This window comes from Nicotiana tabacum, chromosome 20 (genome assembly GCF_000715075.1).
Source record: "Nicotiana tabacum cultivar K326 chromosome 20, ASM71507v2, whole genome shotgun sequence".
NCBI classification, from domain to species: domain Eukaryota; kingdom Viridiplantae; phylum Streptophyta; class Magnoliopsida; order Solanales; family Solanaceae; genus Nicotiana; species Nicotiana tabacum.
Window position 1 is genome coordinate 86,573,009 of NC_134099.1, and position 20,594 is coordinate 86,593,602.

The 20,594-nt window shown below is 35.8% G+C and overlaps 1 non-coding gene and 1 pseudogene across 1 annotated transcript; both read right to left on the reverse strand.

Annotated features, from left to right (window-relative positions):
• Positions 1 to 4,922: 4,922 nt before the first annotated feature.
• LOC142175030 (small nucleolar RNA SNORD96 family) lies at positions 4,923 to 5,014 on the reverse strand. Its single transcript, XR_012704220.1, has one exon. It is a non-coding gene; the product is annotated as a small nucleolar RNA SNORD96 family (small nucleolar RNA).
• A 409-nt stretch (positions 5,015 to 5,423) lies between these two features.
• On the reverse strand, positions 5,424 to 5,592 carry LOC142175017 (small nucleolar RNA snoR143; annotated as a pseudogene).
• Positions 5,593 to 20,594: the final 15,002 nt, after the last annotated feature.

Sequence of the window (20,594 nt, forward strand, 5' to 3'; positions counted from 1 at the left end):
CTATCGTTCCGATACCGAAGAGAAATCGAGATGGTTGAGACGGTTTTAGAAAGTCTAAGCAGAATAACCGAAAAATTAGTATGATACAAATTTTATAAAATAACCGACCGAACCGAACAATTGACACCCCTAGATACAAGTAGGAGCAACAATTGATGATATATATATATATATATATATATATATATACACACACACACACATATTGGTATATATAGTATTAAATAAATAAATATTTTACTTTTATTTGTATAATTTTCTCAATATTGGTACAAATATATATTAAGTATTGAGGGAGAGAAAAAGAAAAAAGGGCAAAGAAAGCAGAAGCAAAGACAGAGGCCAAGGATAACATCCTCCATCCAGAGTTGTCATCCATGAGAAGAGAAAGTTGGAGGAAATTGAGTTTAAGAATAGAGGATGGCATCCAGACCACATACAAGACCAAGAATGACATCCCCATGTTGGTGTTGTAGACCAAGAATCGTATCCCTAATACGAGGATGGCATCCTTGAAGTTTATAGTTTTCTTTTCCTATAAAAAGAGGCATGACTTTCAATAGAAAAGGGGGCAACGAGAGAGAAAGAAGTTATTTTAGTTTACAATTTTGGCATATCTTTAAGTTTTGAAAGAATATTTTCTTTTCTGAAATAGTAAGAATTTTAACCTTCTTAACTTTCCCTATTTTTCTCCATGGAGTAATTTTCTTTCCGTTGAAATAGATGGAGAAGCTTAATATATTATTTGAATGGAAATTTCGATCTTTTTATTATTCTTGAGTGAGAGTACATATTTGCTAATTTTTACATCAAGAGTAATGAATATATATTAGTCAACTTTATCATATCCACATATTAAATGTTATAATATTCCTTATATTAATCTTTGCCATCAAAAGAAGCAAGAATTAAACAGGGATAGTTACGGCTAGATATGTTCGTGTGATAATTTGAAGTAATCATATTTAGTTACTTAAAATTCTTTGTCTTGATTTATTGAGTTTTCATTCGAAAGAAGAAAAATCAGTTAGCCAAGTTAGAGGACTAAAGCTAATCGAAAGAGGCTTTATGTTTAAATGATGTACTCATTTAAGATAAGATATTTTTTATGTCAATACTACGAGTTTTTTGTTTTATTATGCAAATCGAAAAAGGCGAAATTAAATAAAAGACATGTGGTAGAAATATTATTTTTTAATCGAAAGAGGCAATTAATGTGTGGCATAGAAAATAAAACTTTCTAAAACTCAATTATAATCTTATATCAGGTGGATGCACAAAATCTTAACTCCTTTAACTTACAAAATCAAAAACAATTGTTCTTGTTTTCAAGTAGTTTATAAATTCAACCCTTTTCACCGAATAGACTCTCTTAAAGAGTAGGCTGGATAAAACAAATATATAGCATAGATTCTCCGATCTCTGTGGACGATATCATAAACTATACTATAATTTGATAAGTATGAGCGAGAAAATCACATACGCCTAGAGCTCGTCAATTGAACAATGAGAAAAAGTATTGGTAGATTGAATTAGAAAAAATGATGCAAGCATCAACTCTATGCATTACTAATACTTTGTTTGGTATATTTTTTCAACATGTGTATAACTAATATCCTATGTATAAGTAATGCATAAAAAACTATGGCATTAGTAATACCAACCTATTAATGCACGCATTAGTATCGATAAAGACAAAATTGTCCTTATAGCACCTTAAATCTAGAGAATATAAATGGTATTTTTGTAAACAACTATTTTTCTTACAAATTATGCAATACATCATAATTTTAATACACCACACCAAACAGTAAATAAGAAATAACATCTGCATAACTAATGCTTGCATACTAACCCGTGCATTACTAATACACCGCATTATGCATTATTCTTATACTCCTACCAGACGACCACTAAGTACGTTGGGGAGCTCCAGAGAGTGTTGTTCTTTCAGATGTGATGTCCTCAGGTGCTGGAGGTGCATACGAGGATCCAACAGTTAGTTGATATTGTTAAAATACACTCCCTTCCGTTTTATATTAGATGAAGTAGTTTGACTCGACACGAAATTTAAAAAAAAAAAGAGAAGATTTTTGAAGCTTGTGGTTTTAAAAACTTTTGTTTGGCTATTAAAGCTTCTCATTAAAGGTAAATGGGTAAAATAAAAGAGTTTAAAGTTGAATTATTTCCAAATTTAGAAATGTGTCATTTATTTTGGAACAGACTAAAAAGGAAAGTACCACATCTAATATAAAACTAAGGGAGTACAATATATCCCTAACTTGTAGGTAACGACAAAATTTAAGTGAAATAATATTTTAAAAATTAGAATTGTGTTTGGACATGAACACAATTTGGAACTATTTTGAATTATTGTGAATGAATTGAAGTGAAAATTTTGAAAAATAACTTTTTGGAATTCGTCCATTCTTTTAAACAAAATGGGACTAATGAATACATAACTTCATACGCAAAACAATGGTTACAAAAATCTCAAAATCAGTTCAAAGGCATGGAACATTAATTAATGAAAAGTACAATATAGTCAAAGGCAAGCCAACTGAGCGGGAGAAGTTTTATTTTGTGTCTCATACAACTAACACTAGTTGTATAAGGCTCCTTTTTATCTCAAAAATTTAAGGACCCCAATCTTACACTTCTGGGTCTACAAAAATCTGGGTCCACAAAACTATGAGACAAAAAGCAGCCTCATACAAGTTGTATGAGACACGAAATAAAATTTTCCGCTTACTGGCAAGTACCCAATTTTACTGATCAAACGTCCATAGTTGTGATGTTGAAAACTGAAGTCACTTTACTTTTGGTTTATAATAGGAATTTTTACCTCTTATAGCAAAGGTTAACACCTTATTTATTTTAAATAAATACCATTTAATAAAATTATATTGTATGGATATATTTTAAGGTTTATAGCAAAATATTTAATTTTGGTTACCTCCTAGTCCTAAACCACTAAATATGTTAATCAGTTACACTATTTCTTTCTCTCTCTACTTTGATACATTCCATTCTCTTCCTCATCCCATTAAAATTTCTGCTCTCCTCCTTCTAACACACAACGACAACAAACCCTAACCCACACAAAACAAGCGCAAACCATCATTCTTTTTCGCTAAGTATTTAGAGATCATTATAAGAGAGATATCGTGCAGCACCGGTCAAAGATAAAAGGAAAGGATGGTAATTAAGGTTTGTTGTTGAGCAAAGACGACAGAGTTTGAAGCTGACAGCCTTGATTTTCTGTTAATATATTTCAATGTATTTTCAACGAATCACGTGTATTTTCATGTATTTTATTTTTTCCATTGTAATTCAATATATCTCACTGTATTTTATTATATTTCAATGTATCCTGTTATATTCTATGTATTCATATGTTTTTTTAATTAATATAATTTATGTATTCATATGTATTATATAATATCTTTGAAAATTGTTATGTTTTGGGGGTTTTGTTCCAGTTGTAATCCCATGTTTCACGCCATGAATACAGGCAAATAAACTTCTTGATTCACACCTATTTTTGCTACTATATTCATGAATACAACAACTTAAATACATCAAATACATCATAAAACCACAAAAAAGTAAATATAATCCGTAATATAGCAAATAGTATCTACAGATGACTAATTATTACTAAAAAATAATACTTTATGAAAATTTCTCTTTACAATAAGGAAAAAGACTAGTTTTTCCATTTCAAAGTGATGGCCAAATAGAATTAGTGACTATGTGACTCTTTGGATTAGGTAACAAAAAGAAATTAACAGTCTTATTAAAGCCAATATTCCGTCTTTTTCAATTTACGCAACATAATTTTCCTAATTAGTCTACTCAATAAAGAATGATTCGATTTTATATTTAAAAAAATTGATTTCACTGAATTTAGTTTAAATTAAAAGTCTTTTACAATCACAAAAAAGTGTTGAAAAATGAAACAAATCCAATCATAGAGCCTGTTTGAATAAGTTTATTTTATATAAAATTTAAGTCAAAATAGCTTTTAACCCATAACTTAGGAATTGTAATTTTTTTTGATTTTGCCTTATTTGTATCATTTTAATTTAAAACAAGTGCTTAAAAACACTTTTTTTACTTTATCCAAACACTACAAAATTATAAGCACTTAAAACAAGCCAATCAAAGCAGGCTCATAGTCTCTTAGAAGTTCTTTTTGTTGAAACACTGGTAAAAATATTATTCTTGTCCTTGTTGGCACAATTTTTGGTCGATTTTAAAATGTTGTCCAAGTTTAATTAAAAGAACTTTAAACACTAAATTAATAGTTGTCCCCATTTTTGTTTAAAACAAATATAAATCCTAAAGAATTTTGAAACTTTACTTAGAGAGCAAGATTTCGTTTACAATTTCCAAAACTATCACATGCTTTTTGGGTAAGTTGTTCAATTTAAGAAAATACTAGATTCGGATTTAATATGAATTTGCTTTAAATAGGGATATTTTAGATTTAAAAATCGGCAATGCTTGAATAGAATATTTTTATTCAAATTCCTAAATAGTCATATTTTAAAGGAGTAGCATAGCTTCAAGTCCTGCATACCTTAATGGAAAAAAATATGCTGACAAGTACTGCATAAATGAATGACAATGTAGTTCTCATGGCCAATCCCATGTCTGCTACCCAAGGCGATAGGATATGGGATTGCTCCCCTTCGGATACCAAAAGGACAGGAGACAGAAAAGCCTCCACTGTCCTATTGAATGATCATTACACTTTGGGTCATACAAGTACACCAAAAATTTGCCCCAATTCAAAATCAAATCATCACAAACTATATGCACAATATTCAAAATGTTAACAACAACAAAACTATAGTGACAGGACAGTTATATTAATCTTCTATAAAAAATAGGGAAAAACATTAATTAATGATGATTGGCCTCAGAATTGCAGAATTGACAGCAAGGCCTTGAGGGCCATTCAGTCCCGAAAGATGGTGTTCTTTATAATTCATCTCCTCACAGGCCAAATATAATCTATAATTATTAATTAATAAAATGAATTTGAATAATGTATTTCTCATGGCCAATCCCAAGTAGCAATAGCAGAGACTCTGCTCTACAAGGCGATAGGATATGAGATCGCTCCTCTTTGGACAAAAAACAGGATTCTTCCTTTCCCCACAAGGGAGAAAACAAGCCTCAACTGCTAACGCCAACAAAGAGGGCTTGTTCTATGATGATATTTACACACTTTGGGTTATGCGAATATTAAAATAACTCGCCCCAATTATACAGTGTACCATCAGAATAACAGATACTATCCTTGTTGAAATTTGTGTGACAAAATCTGATTAATATAACATAATATTTGTATGACTTAACTATTTCAAAACAATATGAAAAAAATCAAAAATAAATCATTAAAAGTGTAAAGTGAATGTGAGATGAAATTAGTAGACAAGAACCATTAGGAACCCATCTGTGGATTCATCTCAGCGGTTGTCTGGCCGCCGCTGATTAATTCAGCTTTCCCTTTATGCACTGTCGCTTAAGAACCGCACTATTTCATAAATTTAGCGAAGCCCTTTATTAAAGCCAGTGCAATTACATACTAAATTTTGGCTATCTTTGAAAGGAATATTGCAAAAATAAATTGCAGCACTATAGCTTACAGAAAAGGGCGGCCATTGATTTGGGAGAGCAGAATCGGCTACGAAGCAAAACCCTAGATGAATGATGGAAGTTTAGAGGAGAGGGAAGAGAAGGTTTTATAGATGGGGTTCGGTGGATAGGTCTAGCGGCTGCCTTAAAATGGGCTTGTTTTGTTAGATGTGGGCCGGTTTTTCAATTTTAGCCTAATTTGGGGAAATGATATTGTATAATTGTTTTTAAAATAATAGTCAAAAAATATATACTAGTATTTTTTTATAAATATATCTTTTTATATCTTATATAAAAAAATATAAATTTAATATATTTTTCTGACTACCAAATATAAATTTTTTTAGCCGCAAATTAAAAGTGATCTTTGCGGCTGAAATTTGTCACAAAGTGTTTAAAAGAGAAACTATTCAGTTTAGTCTTTAAGAGCAAAAATGCCATATTATAATCTATCTATATCTATATCTATCTATCTATACTATATTAAAAACACGAAGGTCCTTAGCGAAATATCGTTCGCTTTTTTTACCCTTTAAAAATAGATTTCACATTGGATAAAATAGTCATTTAATTAATTTCCTAATATTTAGAACTCTAAAATTGGCTAAGATTTTGATTATTAAATCTTTCCTTATTTGTGATAGGTACGTAGTCCTAAATTTTAGGACTTTAATATTAATTAGTATTTTACCATACATATATTTTTTTCCTTGTTTAAACTCCATATATAACGTAACTATAATTATTTTCATATTACTTTTAGTGGATGTAGATTCTATAGAAAAAAGAGTAAACTAACGTGTGTTTTAATGAAATTAAAGTAATTAATAGATCATGCAACGTTATGCCTAATATTTAAAAGGCATTTAGGATTTTAAATAAGTATTATAACTTTCCCACATTTAGTTTTCGTATAAGTTGTAAAAATATCAACTACAACATTTTGAAATAATACCAAGAAAGCTTTATCATGAATAAAATGTGCAAATATACATGTAAAATAAAGGTTAATACTTTAAAAGATATCACTTTCTTGCACCTAATTATTTTTGTTAAATCTTTATCTTGGACTTGAAAGCCAATTAATATTTTAATTATCTTACATAAATTTATTTTATTTGAATAATGTAACATAATTATAATTCCTTTCATGCTATTATATGTGAACTATAATAGTTCATACTATTATATTTGAACTACTTTTCTCTCCAAACAATATTTTTCTATTTAGTAATTTTTTTGTATAATATCTTTAAAAATTATGCTTAATAATTAAATTAAAATACTAAGATATTATTTAAAAATATAAAAGAGAGAGAGAGGGAGAGACTAGAAAAGTATTTGGTAACACTAATAATTCTGCAAACACAAATATCCAAAAGTAAACTATCAGATCGATTTTTTATCCCTTAACACAGAATTTATAGTAAATAAAATTATAATTACAGTTAAATATTTAAAATTTGGGTAAACTAATATTAAGAATTTGAATCAATAAAAATAAATTATTTTCGTTAATGTTGATAGCAAATAATTTGAATTAACTAATTAACAAAATAATTCTATCCAATTCCTTTCTAAATTCATCATATTAGTTAAAAAAAATTCAAGTGAAAAAACTCTTAAGATACATAAACCTGTTTCAATAAAAAGAGCATTCGTGGTAAAAGCAATCAGAAAATAAAATATAATCGGTGATAATATAGTATTAAGAGTTAATTAAAATAATTCAAACTTGAAGCAATAAGGATGAAATAATAGTTTCTCATTTTGCATTTGTTACAACAAATGACAGTTCCCTATATTTTCTGAATTGTCGTTAGAGATTTTTTTTTTTTTTTTGTGATCTTGACCGTTAACACTCATTAGATTTCTCTTCAGTCATGATAAATATTAGAATTCTTCTTTTTTTATATGTTTTTATCGTGTTTGTATATCTTGGATATATTGAATACAATTATTATGCTAATGTAATAATATTAATTTTTAGTATTAAAAAGTATTGCATTTGTTTTAGTGTGAACTATTATCTTTTTTAATAATTTATGCTTTATTTATTTATTTAATTATTTATTGATGAGCGCGAGGTACACGTACAACGCACGTACAAAAAAACTAGTACTTTATTAAAAACACGAAGGCTCTATCAAAATATCGTTCTCCCTTTCTACATTCGTAAGTGTATTATACGTTGGATATAATTATAATAATTATTTTTTGGGGGAAAAACAAATTGTTGTCTACTTGGATTCAATTTTTTTATACAAGTTTTCCTTATTTATGTTTAGAATTTTATGCTACTAATTAGGATTCATTATACGTTTAAGATTTTGTTGGCAATTAGCTTTTATTAATGTGTCTTTCTTTATTTAGATTTAGGTTCTTTTCTATGTTTAGATATCGGTTCACCAATTTTTTCCGGGAAAATTATGAAACTATTTTTTTTTAGGTCTATTAACGTTGTGTTTTTCATTGCTTATGTTTAGGATTCTTTAGCTTTACCAAAATTGCCGTAGCCTATAGAAGAAAATTAGGTATAGGATTCAACGGAATATCACTGTAGGTTTAGGATTTTTTTTACTTACTAATTTTTATGAACGTGCGTTGCACAACATGTAGACGTTTATTCAATTTTTTTATATACACGAAAAGAATTATATTAAAACAACTGATATGGAAAACGCAACAATCATGTAAATACGAAAAATTAATCTTATTACATTATCATAATACTTGGAAAAAATAATTGGACGTCATCTCTGAAACCTTAAAAGTATCATACTAATCTTAAAAAACATCATCTGAAACTGAAAAAAATCATTAATTTAGTTAAGTTAGTTAGATATATAATATTTGTACTTGTATTTTTTAGAAATTTGCAATGTGATCGTATCTTGCCTACGGCTTTAACATGCTTCTATTTGACCTGCATAATATGAATAGTATATTTGTATTGGTCAAAATCTGATCGCTACGTCAAGCTAATCGACATCCCGTCCAAGCGGCAAGACAGCGAAAGATAACATGGTTTATTCTGTATCATGTGCTCACGATATCCGTCGAGTCGGAAGAAACAACGTTCAGGGGACGACCAAGGCAGACATAGTGTGAAAAAACGTCAAACCAAGTACATAGCAAAAATTTCCAAACTATATACAGTGGGGTTTACATTCGGAGAAGGGGAGGGGGCTTTTCATTTTCTCTCTCTCTCTCTTTTTCTCTCCTCTGTAATCTCCATAGTAAAAAGAAGAACGAAGCAATCTCCGAGAGAATATGTAAAATGGTCTCCTCTATTGATTAATAGGAACCACAATGGAAAGTTTCAATAAGATTGGTTACCTCTATTTCATCTTGTGCATCATGTTTCCCAACTAGTTTACTAATCTGGAATTTATTATGTTTAACTAAGATTTACCCATTTATTCTCTTTAATTGATTTATTCAAAAAGGTTTTAATATCTTTTGAGTCAAACAATTTAGAGCCGTTTGTGGGGATTTCTTACTGAAATTTCCTAGTCTCTTCCAAAACAAAAACCGGAAACACGATTACCCACCAAAAAGAGCGTTAAGGCAAAGCCCAACCCACGCAGGGCAAAAGCGCAACATAGAAGGGGAAAGAGAGATAAATACAGTCACCGAATTCAGAAATCATCGCCCCATCAACCATGGAAACGCTAGGCAAATCGAGCAACGTTATAAACCAACCCTCTTTCACTGGCTCATCGAATCGGGGTAAGAAGAATATCATGTTGACTCACCCTCTACTCTTTGCTTAAACAGGAATACAAGCGCCGCGTAGGCGAGCGAGCAAAGAAACATCTCAACCGGAAAGAGTGGGAAGCTGTTACAAAGCAACCGAAGTGTCGCCTACCAACGACATCTCCGGACCGGAAAGCAATAAATTTTTAGACAAGGAAACTCCAATGTACACACGAAACGAACGTGAGCAAAACAACAACATTTCATACCCTCCGACATTACTCTCCGATACAAACAAAATCAAGCGAACTGGGACTCACCCAGGAAGCGCAGAGGTCGAGCAGAACTGGGACTCCCCCAAAGGATACTCGATTCTCCAAAAACTGGGAACAACGACGGGTTAATATTTCGATAAAAGTTCGAAATAACACCCTTAAAGGCCAAGGGTCTTTGCCAAAAAGAAGAGTCCGACCTCGATTAGACAACGACGGGTTAATTTTTCGACAAAAGTTCAAAATAACACCCTTAAAGGCAAAGGGCCTTCGCCAAAAAGAAGAGTCCAACCTTGATCAGACAAGGACGAGTTAATATTTCGACAAAAGTTCGAAATAACACCCTTAAAGGCCAAGGGCCTTCGCCAAAAAGAAGAGTCTGACCTTAATCAGACAACGACGGGTTAATATTTCGGCAAAAGCTCAAAATAACACCCTTAAAAGCCAAGGTCCTTCGCCAAAAAGAAGAGTCTGACCTCGAGCGGACAACGACGGGTTAATATTTCGGCAAAAGATTGAAATAACACCTTTAAAGGCCAATGACCTTCGCCAAAAAAGAAGAGTTCGACCTCGATCGGACAACGACGGGTTAATATTTCGGCAAAAGCTCGAAATAACACCCTTAAAGGCCAAGGGCCTTCACCAAAAAAGAAGAGTCCAACCTCGAGCAGACAACGACGGGTTAATACTTCGACAAAAGCTCGAAATAATACCCTTAAAGGCCAAAGGCCTTCGCCAAAAAAGAAGAGTCCGACCTTGATCGGACAATGACGGGTTAATATTTCGGCAAAAGTTCAAAATAACACCTTTAAAGGCCAAGAGCCTTCGCCAAAAAGAAGAGTCCAACCTCGATCGGACAACGACGGGTTGATATTTCGGCAAAAGCTCGAAATAAACCCTTAAAGGCCAAGGGCCTTCGCCAAAAAAGAAGAGTCCAACCTCGATCGAACAACGACGGATTGATATTTCGGCAAAAGTTCGAAATAACACCCTTAAAGGCCAAGAGACTTTGCCAAAAAGAAGAGTCTGACCTCAATCGGACAATGGCGAGTTAATATTTCGGCAAAAGTTCGAAATAACACCCTTAAAGGCCAAGAACCTTCGCCAAAAAGAAGAGTCCGACCTCGATCGAACATTGACGGGTTAGTATTTCGGCAAAAGTTCGAAATAACACCCTTATAGGCCGAGGGCCTTCGCCAAAAAGAAGAGTCCGACCTCGATCAAATAACGACGAGTTAATATTTCGGCACAAGTTCAAAATTACACCCTTAAAGGCCAAGGGCCTTCGCCAAAAAGAAGAGTCCGACCTCGATCGGACAACGACGAGTTAATATTTCAGCAAAAACTCGAAATAATACCCTTAAAGGCTAAGGGCCTTCGCTAAAAAGAAGAGTCTGACCTCGATCAAACAACGATGGTTTAATATTTCGGCAAAAGTTCGAAATAACACCCTTATAGGCCAATGGCCTTAGCCAAAAAGAAGAGTCCGACCTCGATCAGACAACGACAGGTTAATATTTCGGCAAGAGCTCGAAATAACACCCTTAAAGGCCAAGGACCTTCGCCAAAAATAAGAGTCTAACCTCGATCGGATAACGACGGGTTAATATTTCGACAAAAGTTCAAAATAACACCCTTAAAGGCCAAGGGCCTTCACCAAAAAGAAGAGTCCAACCTCGATCGGACAACGACGGGTTAATATTTCGGTAAAAGCTCGAAATAACGCCCTTAAAGGCCAAGGGCCTTCGCCAAAAAAGAAGAGTCCCACCTCGATCGGACAACGACGGGCTAATATTTCGATAAAAGTTTGAAATAAAACCCTTAAAGGCCAAGGGTCTTCACCAAAAAAGAAGAGTCCAACCTCGATCGGACAACGACGGGTTAATATTTCGAAAAAAGTTCGAAATAACACCCTTAAAGGCCAAAAGCCATCGTCGAGGAGAAAGTTTGAAATATTCCCAAGGCCAAGGGCCGTCAAAAATAGAAAGGGAAAGAAAGACTAGGACTTACAATGTGATAACGCCTCGATATAACCCCAAAAGTAACACCCCTACAGCTAAGGTTGTTTTATAAAGGAAAAGAAGAAGAAAAGTTCGATACCATTCGAGCTACGACGGGGTAGCATCTCAACACATTCGAAAGCACCATCCCGCCAACGAAATTTGTCATCAAGATCCAATTCAATCCGACTGGCATTAAAGTCCCAAAGAATTAGGGAACTCGTTATGCGAGAATCTACTTCGCACCGAAGTCATGAAAAACAAAAATAGAGAAAAAGTACAAAGCATATAACAATGAAAAATTCCTCTTTATACAAAGTCACTGCACAAACAATCGCAGATTACATACGGCTTGAAGCAATAGTCTAAAAAGGGGGAGAAAAACAACGACAACGAACAAAAAAAGGGGGGGAGGCAAAAAACAGATAAAGACAGCAATTCCTTCACTCGGTGTCATCATCGCCACCATCTTCACCATCATCTCCAAGGATTCGTCCCTTGCCATTCGCGCCCTCATCAGCTTCCAGTGTCGTGGAGTCATACCCACAATTAACACGAGCCTTTCGTGCCTTCGCCGGTGCTCCTTCATATGCGGCCTCGGTAACATTGCCCGCTCCCACAAATTCTTGTATGTATCCCGCTGGGCTTCAACATGAACCCAAAGCTCGTGTAAGTGGCGGGAATGACGGCGGAGGAAGACTCAATTTGAGGCAATAGTTTCTCCTTTTAGGCCTCCAGAGCAGTGACCCGATATCCCAAGATCGATGCTTCCCGGTCAATCTCACCAATGCGTTCCTCAAGCCTCACCTCCTTTAGCGTGGTCGTCGCCCTTTCCGATTTCTGCTCGGATTGGAGAACGCGGATAATGTTCTCCAGGGCAACCTCCCTTGCCAAAGTCGAAGACCAGGTACCCTCGATGCTCTCTAACCCGACAACCTTTCTCTCCAACTCATCCAATTTTCCCACCCACTCTGCACTCATCGCCTTGACCTTGATAAGATTCTGATTCATTTCAGACTGTATCGACCCCAGCTTCCCCTGAAGATACTCACACTCTGCAGCAACCCCTTTGCCCAACTCAAGCTCTTCGTCCTTTGCACGAAGTTTCTCCTCGAGTGTGATCTTACTACGAATAGCCTGCATCAATTCATAATCCCCTTTCTCCAACTCCTCGTCAAGAGACCGATCACCAGGGTTTGCCTTCAGCCGCCCGTGCATCTCACGACACTTGTTGCGATAGCGCTGATACTTCTCCAACATCTTTAAGAAAATCTTGGCCCAAATGTCGGCCCAGCGAACACTCTCTATTTCCACCATGTACGTTTGAAAAATGAGAAGATGGGTTAAGACCATATCCCCAGGAAAAACGAGAGAAATATGAAAGAAAAAGCGTAACGTACTCTCAAGACCATAGCGGCCACTTCATGCGACAAATCAATATCGGGAACGTTCCGAAGGGCCGCATTCTCAGTAGTAGAGCACAAAATGTCGAACTGCGGCACCAGATCCTCCATGTCCCCATGAGATTAATATCCGATGAGATCTTAAGAATACGGGACGGGCCTCCCTCATGAACCATCGAGTAGGTAAGACCCTCTTCAAACATCCTAACATCATCAGGGTCGAGGTTCGACTCGGATTCTTAGTCATCGACCATGATGCCCTTTCCTCTTTCGTCAGCCGAGGAGGAAACACGACCATGTATGGAGGACAAAGGCCCATCTGAAACCACAACGGTGGCCTCTGAAATCTGGCTGCCCATCATGGCAGGTTGCTGATCAACGACAGTGGCAGGAATCTCTATCGACGGGGCAGATACAATGGCTGATTCTATCTCCACATGTGGAGTGGTACCAACCCCTGCCCAGATCCTGTCGAGGGAGAATCTTCTTCCAGAAGTATTATAGTTGGAGGAGTTGTCCCGAATTCCATCCGTCGCCTCTTGGACGACCCCTCTTCTTCCTAAGCATGGGGAGATTCACCCGTCAGACGAGCGGCACGAGTCGGAACCTCAGTCTGAGAAATGTCCTTCGCAGGAATAACCACAGCCGTAGATTCAACTAAAGTAGCCCTCGATGAAGACCGAGTAGTAGACGTTGTAGTAGGGCGAGCAGACTATGCAGGATGACAGAAAGCTAATGGAGGAGCCTCGCTCTCCGCACTCTCCCTGACATCGACAAACAGCACGTAAGAAACCAAGTAAAAAGAGAGAAAAAATAGCATACAGAAATGACATCTCACCTGTAAGGGGCCCGCATCCATATTTTTCATAAAAGGCTGACCATGTGCAAACCCCCGCCGTATGAGGAAGGATGACACTCACCTACTCGTGGATACCTTCGACAGATAGAGGGGGCAGTTTCGCAGCTGCAGGAATATAACAAGGTTTAGTACTGTAACAGAAAATGGTCGGGCATCTCTCCGACTAAAAAGATAGAAACTTACATGCAAAGTTCCACTTCTCGGGGAATCCCGTTGGATCCTCCATAAGGTGCTCGATCCACACGTAGAAATAATTCTCATAGAAATGACGGTTAGCCCTGTCATCCATCTTCACCACCAGACTCTTCGATCCCTGATGGCGCATGTGAATCATCGTTCCGCGAATGATCTGAGGGCGAATATATTGAGCATGTGCTCAAAAGTGGTCTCACGATCGGCGAGCTCCGCAAACTTGAGCAACATAAGGAACAATTTATACATGTACGACAAAAGTTGAGCGGCGCATACCTTTTAAAAATGGCAGAAATCTATCACCAGGAGAGAGAGAGGAAGTGTGTACCCAATAAGAAAGGGGTAGGCGTAGAATACGCAATACCCGGGGCTGTCAAAATGGACTATGTTGTCCCCTACCGCCGACCGCATTTCAACGTAACAAGGAATTCCCCACCTTGCTTTCAATTCTGCGATTTCCTCCTCTTTTATAACAGGGGGGACAAGTTCCGACTCCTCCCTAGAGGGACTACAGAAGTCGGTCCATGCCTTCACAGGATGAGGCAAGATCTCGGCTACGGACGGGACCTCCTCATCTTTTACACTTCTACTCCTCCGGTTGCTAGAGCATCATTTTCCGGCGCCAGAATTGTGACAGGGAGGTTAGCACGAGAAAAATCACCAGCCATTGTGTTGAATTGGTAAAGTAAAAAGACAAAGAAAAGGAAGGATGAAAGTTTTCAGTCAATTGGGGACAAGTAAAATTTGAAGTATTAGGAAGAAAGTATATTCGCAAAATTCTTTCAAGCAAAAGGAAAAGGAGTGTGTCAATCGAATAAGGTGTTCCTTCTATTTATAAAAGACATAAATTCCCCAAGCACGAAACCCAAGAGTCGTCAATCGAATCTGATAGGGCACGAAACGTTTCAATTTCCTAGGAACGTGTGTCATAAGGGCAGCAACCATGAACAACGTTTCATCCCCAAATGACGTTTCAGTTCTGAAATAGCCGCAACGGTCCAAGGATATCGAAAGAACGCCGTCACCTCACTTGAACCTAAGGATCCTAACCAAGGGGTAGGTAGTCAGATTTCTCTCAAATTTGTAACAATCATAATCCGTCTGCCTAGTCCAACAGGGGACGACCTCGACAGACGGAGGGACTAACTGTATTGGTCAAAATCTAACCGCTACGTCAAGCTGACCGATATCACGTCCAAGCGGCAAGGTATCAAAAGACAACACGGTTTATTCCATATCATGTGCTCACGATATCCGTCGAGTCGGAAGAAACAACATTCAAGGGACGACCAAGGCAGACATAGTGTGAAAGAGTGTCAGACCAAGTACATAACAAAAATTCCCTAACTATATATAGTGGGGTAAAACCTTCGGAGAATGGGGCTTTTCATTTTCTCTCTCTCTCTCCCTTTTTCTCTCCTCTGTAATCTCCATAGTAAAAAGAAAAACGAAGCAATCTCCAAGAGAATATGTAAAATGGTCTCCTCTATTGATTAATGGGAGCCACAATGGAAAGTTTCAATAAGATTGGTTACCTCTATTTCATTTTGTGCATCATTTTTCCCAACTAGTTTACTGATCTGGAATTTATTATGTTTAACTAAGATTTACTCCTTCATTCTCTTGAATTGATTTATTCAAAAAGGTTCCAATATCTTTTGAGTCAAAACAAACCTTGATAATTGCCCAGTTGCCTCGTCAATTTTCTGTAAGACGCATGCCCAATTTTTATCATAATGATTTATCTTTACATGTGAACGACTGAACATAACTCGTGCAAGGTTGATTTTGAAACCGAAAATAGATGGAGTACTTATGTTTGCATATTTTGACCATAGGTCGAAATTAGATAGCTAAAGTCCACCATTTAGCATAAATACCCGTACAATGAAAATACCATTATACTAATATTATGCACATACCGCTACATACCATAAAGTACCTAAACATTTCTCAGCATCCCTTAAAGCCATCTTTAAAAGTAATAGTACTAGTAACGTTAAAGTTTGTTGCGTCTTTGGAGCTTCGATAATAGGGAGGAACGCTAACAACAACAATAGATTTCCAAAATATTAACTCAAAACCAAAACCAATAGAATTGGATTGAAATCAAATTCCCGAAAATATAACTTATGCAATTTAACTATATGTTTGCTTATATATATATATATATATATATATATATATATAGTTTATATGTATTTTGGTCTGAAGTCTCACTTATTCTTTTGCTTGGTTCGTCCTTACAACAAATTGCAACACACTGAACCAAGGATATGTAAGATCTTCCTTACACTATTAGAAATTTGGAAATTAGCGACCAAACTTTTGCAACCAAAATTGGTATGTCCAGATAAGCGATCAAAGTTGGTCGGTAAAGTGGTCAACATGTTGACTGAGCTGGTCAGACTTGTGTAGTCAAAGAAAATTTCACATTAACGACCAACTTTGGTCGGTAATGTGGGATCCAGTTATAAAATTTTAATAGTTATATTATTATTTAAAGTGTTTTATAAAATATAAAGAAATCTTATTTAAAATTACCAGCCAAAGATGGTCGGTTAAGACAGGGGAAGCATTTACCGACCAACTTTGGTTGCTTTTTTTTAATATCTGGAAAATAACCGACCAACTTTGATCGGTTATTAGGTCAACATTGGTCAAAACTTAAATCGCTTTTATATTTACTATCTAAATAATATAAATGTAATCCATTAATACTTTTGTAATACAAGGGATGAATACACTAACATATATATAACATGTTATATATGTAGTTAAAGTAGTACAACGAAGCGTGTTATATATATATATAAAAGACGTTTTATTTTTAATATTCAATGATGCATCTAAGTAAGTTATAAGTCGATGAATCAATTTACAAACAGATATATTTGATGATAAATTATATATACTAATTAGGATCTTCATAAGTCTATCAATCCCTAAAAGAACCCGACCCTTATCTATATAAATATAGATATAGGTTAGACGTTTTGTTTTTAATATTCAACGATGCATCTAAGTAAGTTATAAGTCGATGAATCAATTTCAAAACAGATATATTTGATGATAAATTATATATACTAATTAGGATCTTCACAAGTGTGACGACTCGACCGGTTGTTTTAAGAATTTACACCCCGATCCCCTATTAACTGCTTTTCCCCTATTTGTTTCTGCTATTGTGAGTTGCCAGGAGGAATTATTTAGAATTTCGGAGAGTTTTGGGACACTTAGTCCCTAAATGAGAGCTTAAGTTTTGGAAATTTGACCGTAGTGTGAATATGGACTTGGAATGGAATTTTGATGGTTCTGTTAGCTCCGTTGGGTGATTTCAGGTTTAGGAGCGTGTTCAGATTGTGTTTTGGTGGTCCGTAGCTAATTTAGGTTTGAAATGCCGAAAGTTGAATTTTTGAAGTTTCCGGTTCGATAATGAAATTTTGATCCGAGGATCGGAATGGAATTTTGGAAGTTGGAGTATCTCCGTAGTGTTGAATGTGACGTGTGTGCAAAATTTCAGGTCATTCAGACGAGGTTTGACAGGTTTTTTGATCGAAAGCATATTTTGAGAGTTATTGGAGTTCTTAGGCTTGAATCTGATGCTAATTGGTTGATTCGATGTTGTTTGAGGTGTTGTGGAGATTTTCATAAGTTTGGATAGTGGTATATGACTTGTCTGTGTTTTTGGTTGAGGTCCGGGGGGCCTCGGGGTGATTTCGGGTGGTTAACAGGAAGTTTGAAAGTTGGAGTTTGCAGCTGAAGTCTTTGGGCTGCTGTCATAACCGCATCTGCGGTTGAGAGGCCGCAGATGCGACTCCCGCAGATACGGAGTCAAGCCGCAGAAGTGGCCAAGAGGAATGCAAGTAGGAACCGCAGAAGAGGATGTGTTACCACACCTGCGTGACCACAGATGCGACATATGGGTCGCAGGTGCGGAAAAGGAATTTTAAGTGAGAACCGCAGAAGCGGTATCACATATGCGAAAATTGAGCCGCAGATGCGAATTTGATGGGCAAAAAAATCAAAATTCGAGGGTTTAGTTTCAAAAAAGTCAGAAATTGATTTAGAGCTCGGGAGATGGCGGTTTTGGGAGGAATTTGAAGAGGAAATCAGTGGATTTGGGCCATTTGGAGTCAAGTACTTGTGGCAAGAGCGTGATTTCGGGTTGATTTTGAGCAGGTTCGAGGTAAGTGGCTTGCCTAACCTTGTGTGGGGGACATTCCCCTTAGAATTGGTAGTGTGATAATTGAAATGCCTTGTACGTGAGGTGACGAGTGCGTACTTGTGCTAATTGTTGAAAATCCGGTTTTCACTAAAGTAACTTTAATTGTGTTTTTCCTTTCCTGCTTATACTACTTGAAATTTAAGTATGCTGTTAGCTTAGAGAAGCATGTCTAATTGGCTTAATTGCTTTATTTGCTTAAACTGCTTTATTTGTATTATGTGAAACATGCTAGGTTAGAATTACCTGTTTTACCTTGGTATGAAGTTGAGTTTAATTGAGTATTCCCTATGTTATTGCTGTGTGTTTTACTTTGAGACTACAGGACGGTATCCCGGGAGATCCCCTGTACGTATTTTGATTTGAACTGAAGTGCTAGATATCGAGAGATCCCCAGCACGTGTATTGAGGATACCAAGAGATCCCCCGCACATATATTGAGGATACCGAGAGATCCTCGGGATACCAAGAGATCCCTAGTACATATTGAGGATACCAAGAGATCCTCGGGATACCAAGAGATCCCTAGTATATATTGAGGATACCAAGAGATCCTCGGGATACCAAGAGATCCCTGGCATACATTGAGGGTACTAAGAGATTCTCGGGATATTGAGAGATCCCCAGTTATTTTCTTTGTGAAGAGTGGTATTCCTTGTGATTGTTTTGTCTCTGTTTCAGTTGTTATCCTTATTATCCTGTAGAAATTCTTACTGTTAGCTTTCAACTGTATTGCTTCATCTTATACTATTATACCTTATATTTCATTTAATCTCAGTAGGGCCCTGACCTTCCTCGTCACTACCCGACCGAGGTTAGGCTTGACACTTATTGAGTACTGCTGTGGTGTACTCATGCACTTTCTGCGCATGTTTCTCATGTACAGATCCATGTACCTCCACTCAGACTTATCACGCTTGAGACGAGGTGCTTGTAGAGACTCCGAGGTATATCTTCCGCGTCCGCAGACCGAAGAGTCCCTTTCTACTCTCTCTTTTTGTATTAGCCCTTCTATACTTTCGTTTCTTTGATAGATATTGTGGAGTTAGATGCTTGTAGATATTTAGCAGCTTGTGATCATGGGATTCCGGGTTTTGGGAAATGTTGTTAGTTTCGAGAGTTGTTATTGTGTATGTCGAGCGACATTTAAAATACTGTTTTATTTCACTATTTCGGTTTTATCTATTTCTTCCGCAATTTTGTTTATTTTTCGCATTGCTAGGCTTACCTAGTCGTAGAGACTAGGTGCCGTCACGATGGTTCATGGAGGGCGAACCGGGGTCGTGACAACAAGTCTATCAATCCCTAAAAGAACCCGAGCGACCAAACTTTTGCAACCAAAATTGGTCTGTCCAGATAAGCGACCAAAGTTGGTCGGTAAAGGGGAGAAAAAAATATTTTATATTTATTTTAAATAAATTACCAACCAAAGTTGGTCGGTAAAGTGGTCAACAGGTTGACCGAGCTGGTCAGACTTGTGTAGTCAAAGAAAATTTTATATTACCGACCAACTTTGGTCGGTCGTGTGGGACCCTGTTATAAAATTTTAATAGTTATATTATTATTTAAAGTATTTTATAAAATATAAAGAATTCTTACTTAAAATTACCAACCAAAGTTGGTCGGTTAAGACAGGGGAAGCATTTACCGATTAACTTTGGTCGCTTTTTTTTGAATTTCTGGATAATTAGCGACCAAAGTTGGTCTCTTTTCAGGTCAACATTGGTCAAAATTAAAAATCACTTTTGTATTTACTATCTAAATAATATAAATGTAATCCGTTAACACTTTTGTAATACAAGGGATGAATATACTAAAATATACTCTAACATACTATATATGTAGTTAAGTAGTACAACGAAGCATGCGTGTGTATATATAGGTGAGACATTTAATTTTTAATATTCAACGATGCATCTAAGTAAGTTATAAGTCGATGAATCAATTTACAAACAGATATATTTGATGATAAATTATATATACTAATTAGGATTTTCATAAGTCTATCAATCCTTAAAATAACCCGACCATTATCTATATAGGTATAGATATAGGTCAGACGTTTTGTTTTTAATATTCAACGATGCATCTAAGTAAGTTATAAGTCGATGAATCAATTTTCAAACAGATATATTTTATGATAAATTATATATACTAATTAGGATCTTCACAAGTCTATCAATCCCTAAAAGAACCCGACCCTTTCGGTATATAGATATAGATATAGGTCAGACGTTTTGTTTTAAATATTCAACGATGCATCTGAGTAAGTTATAAGTTGATGAATCAATTTCC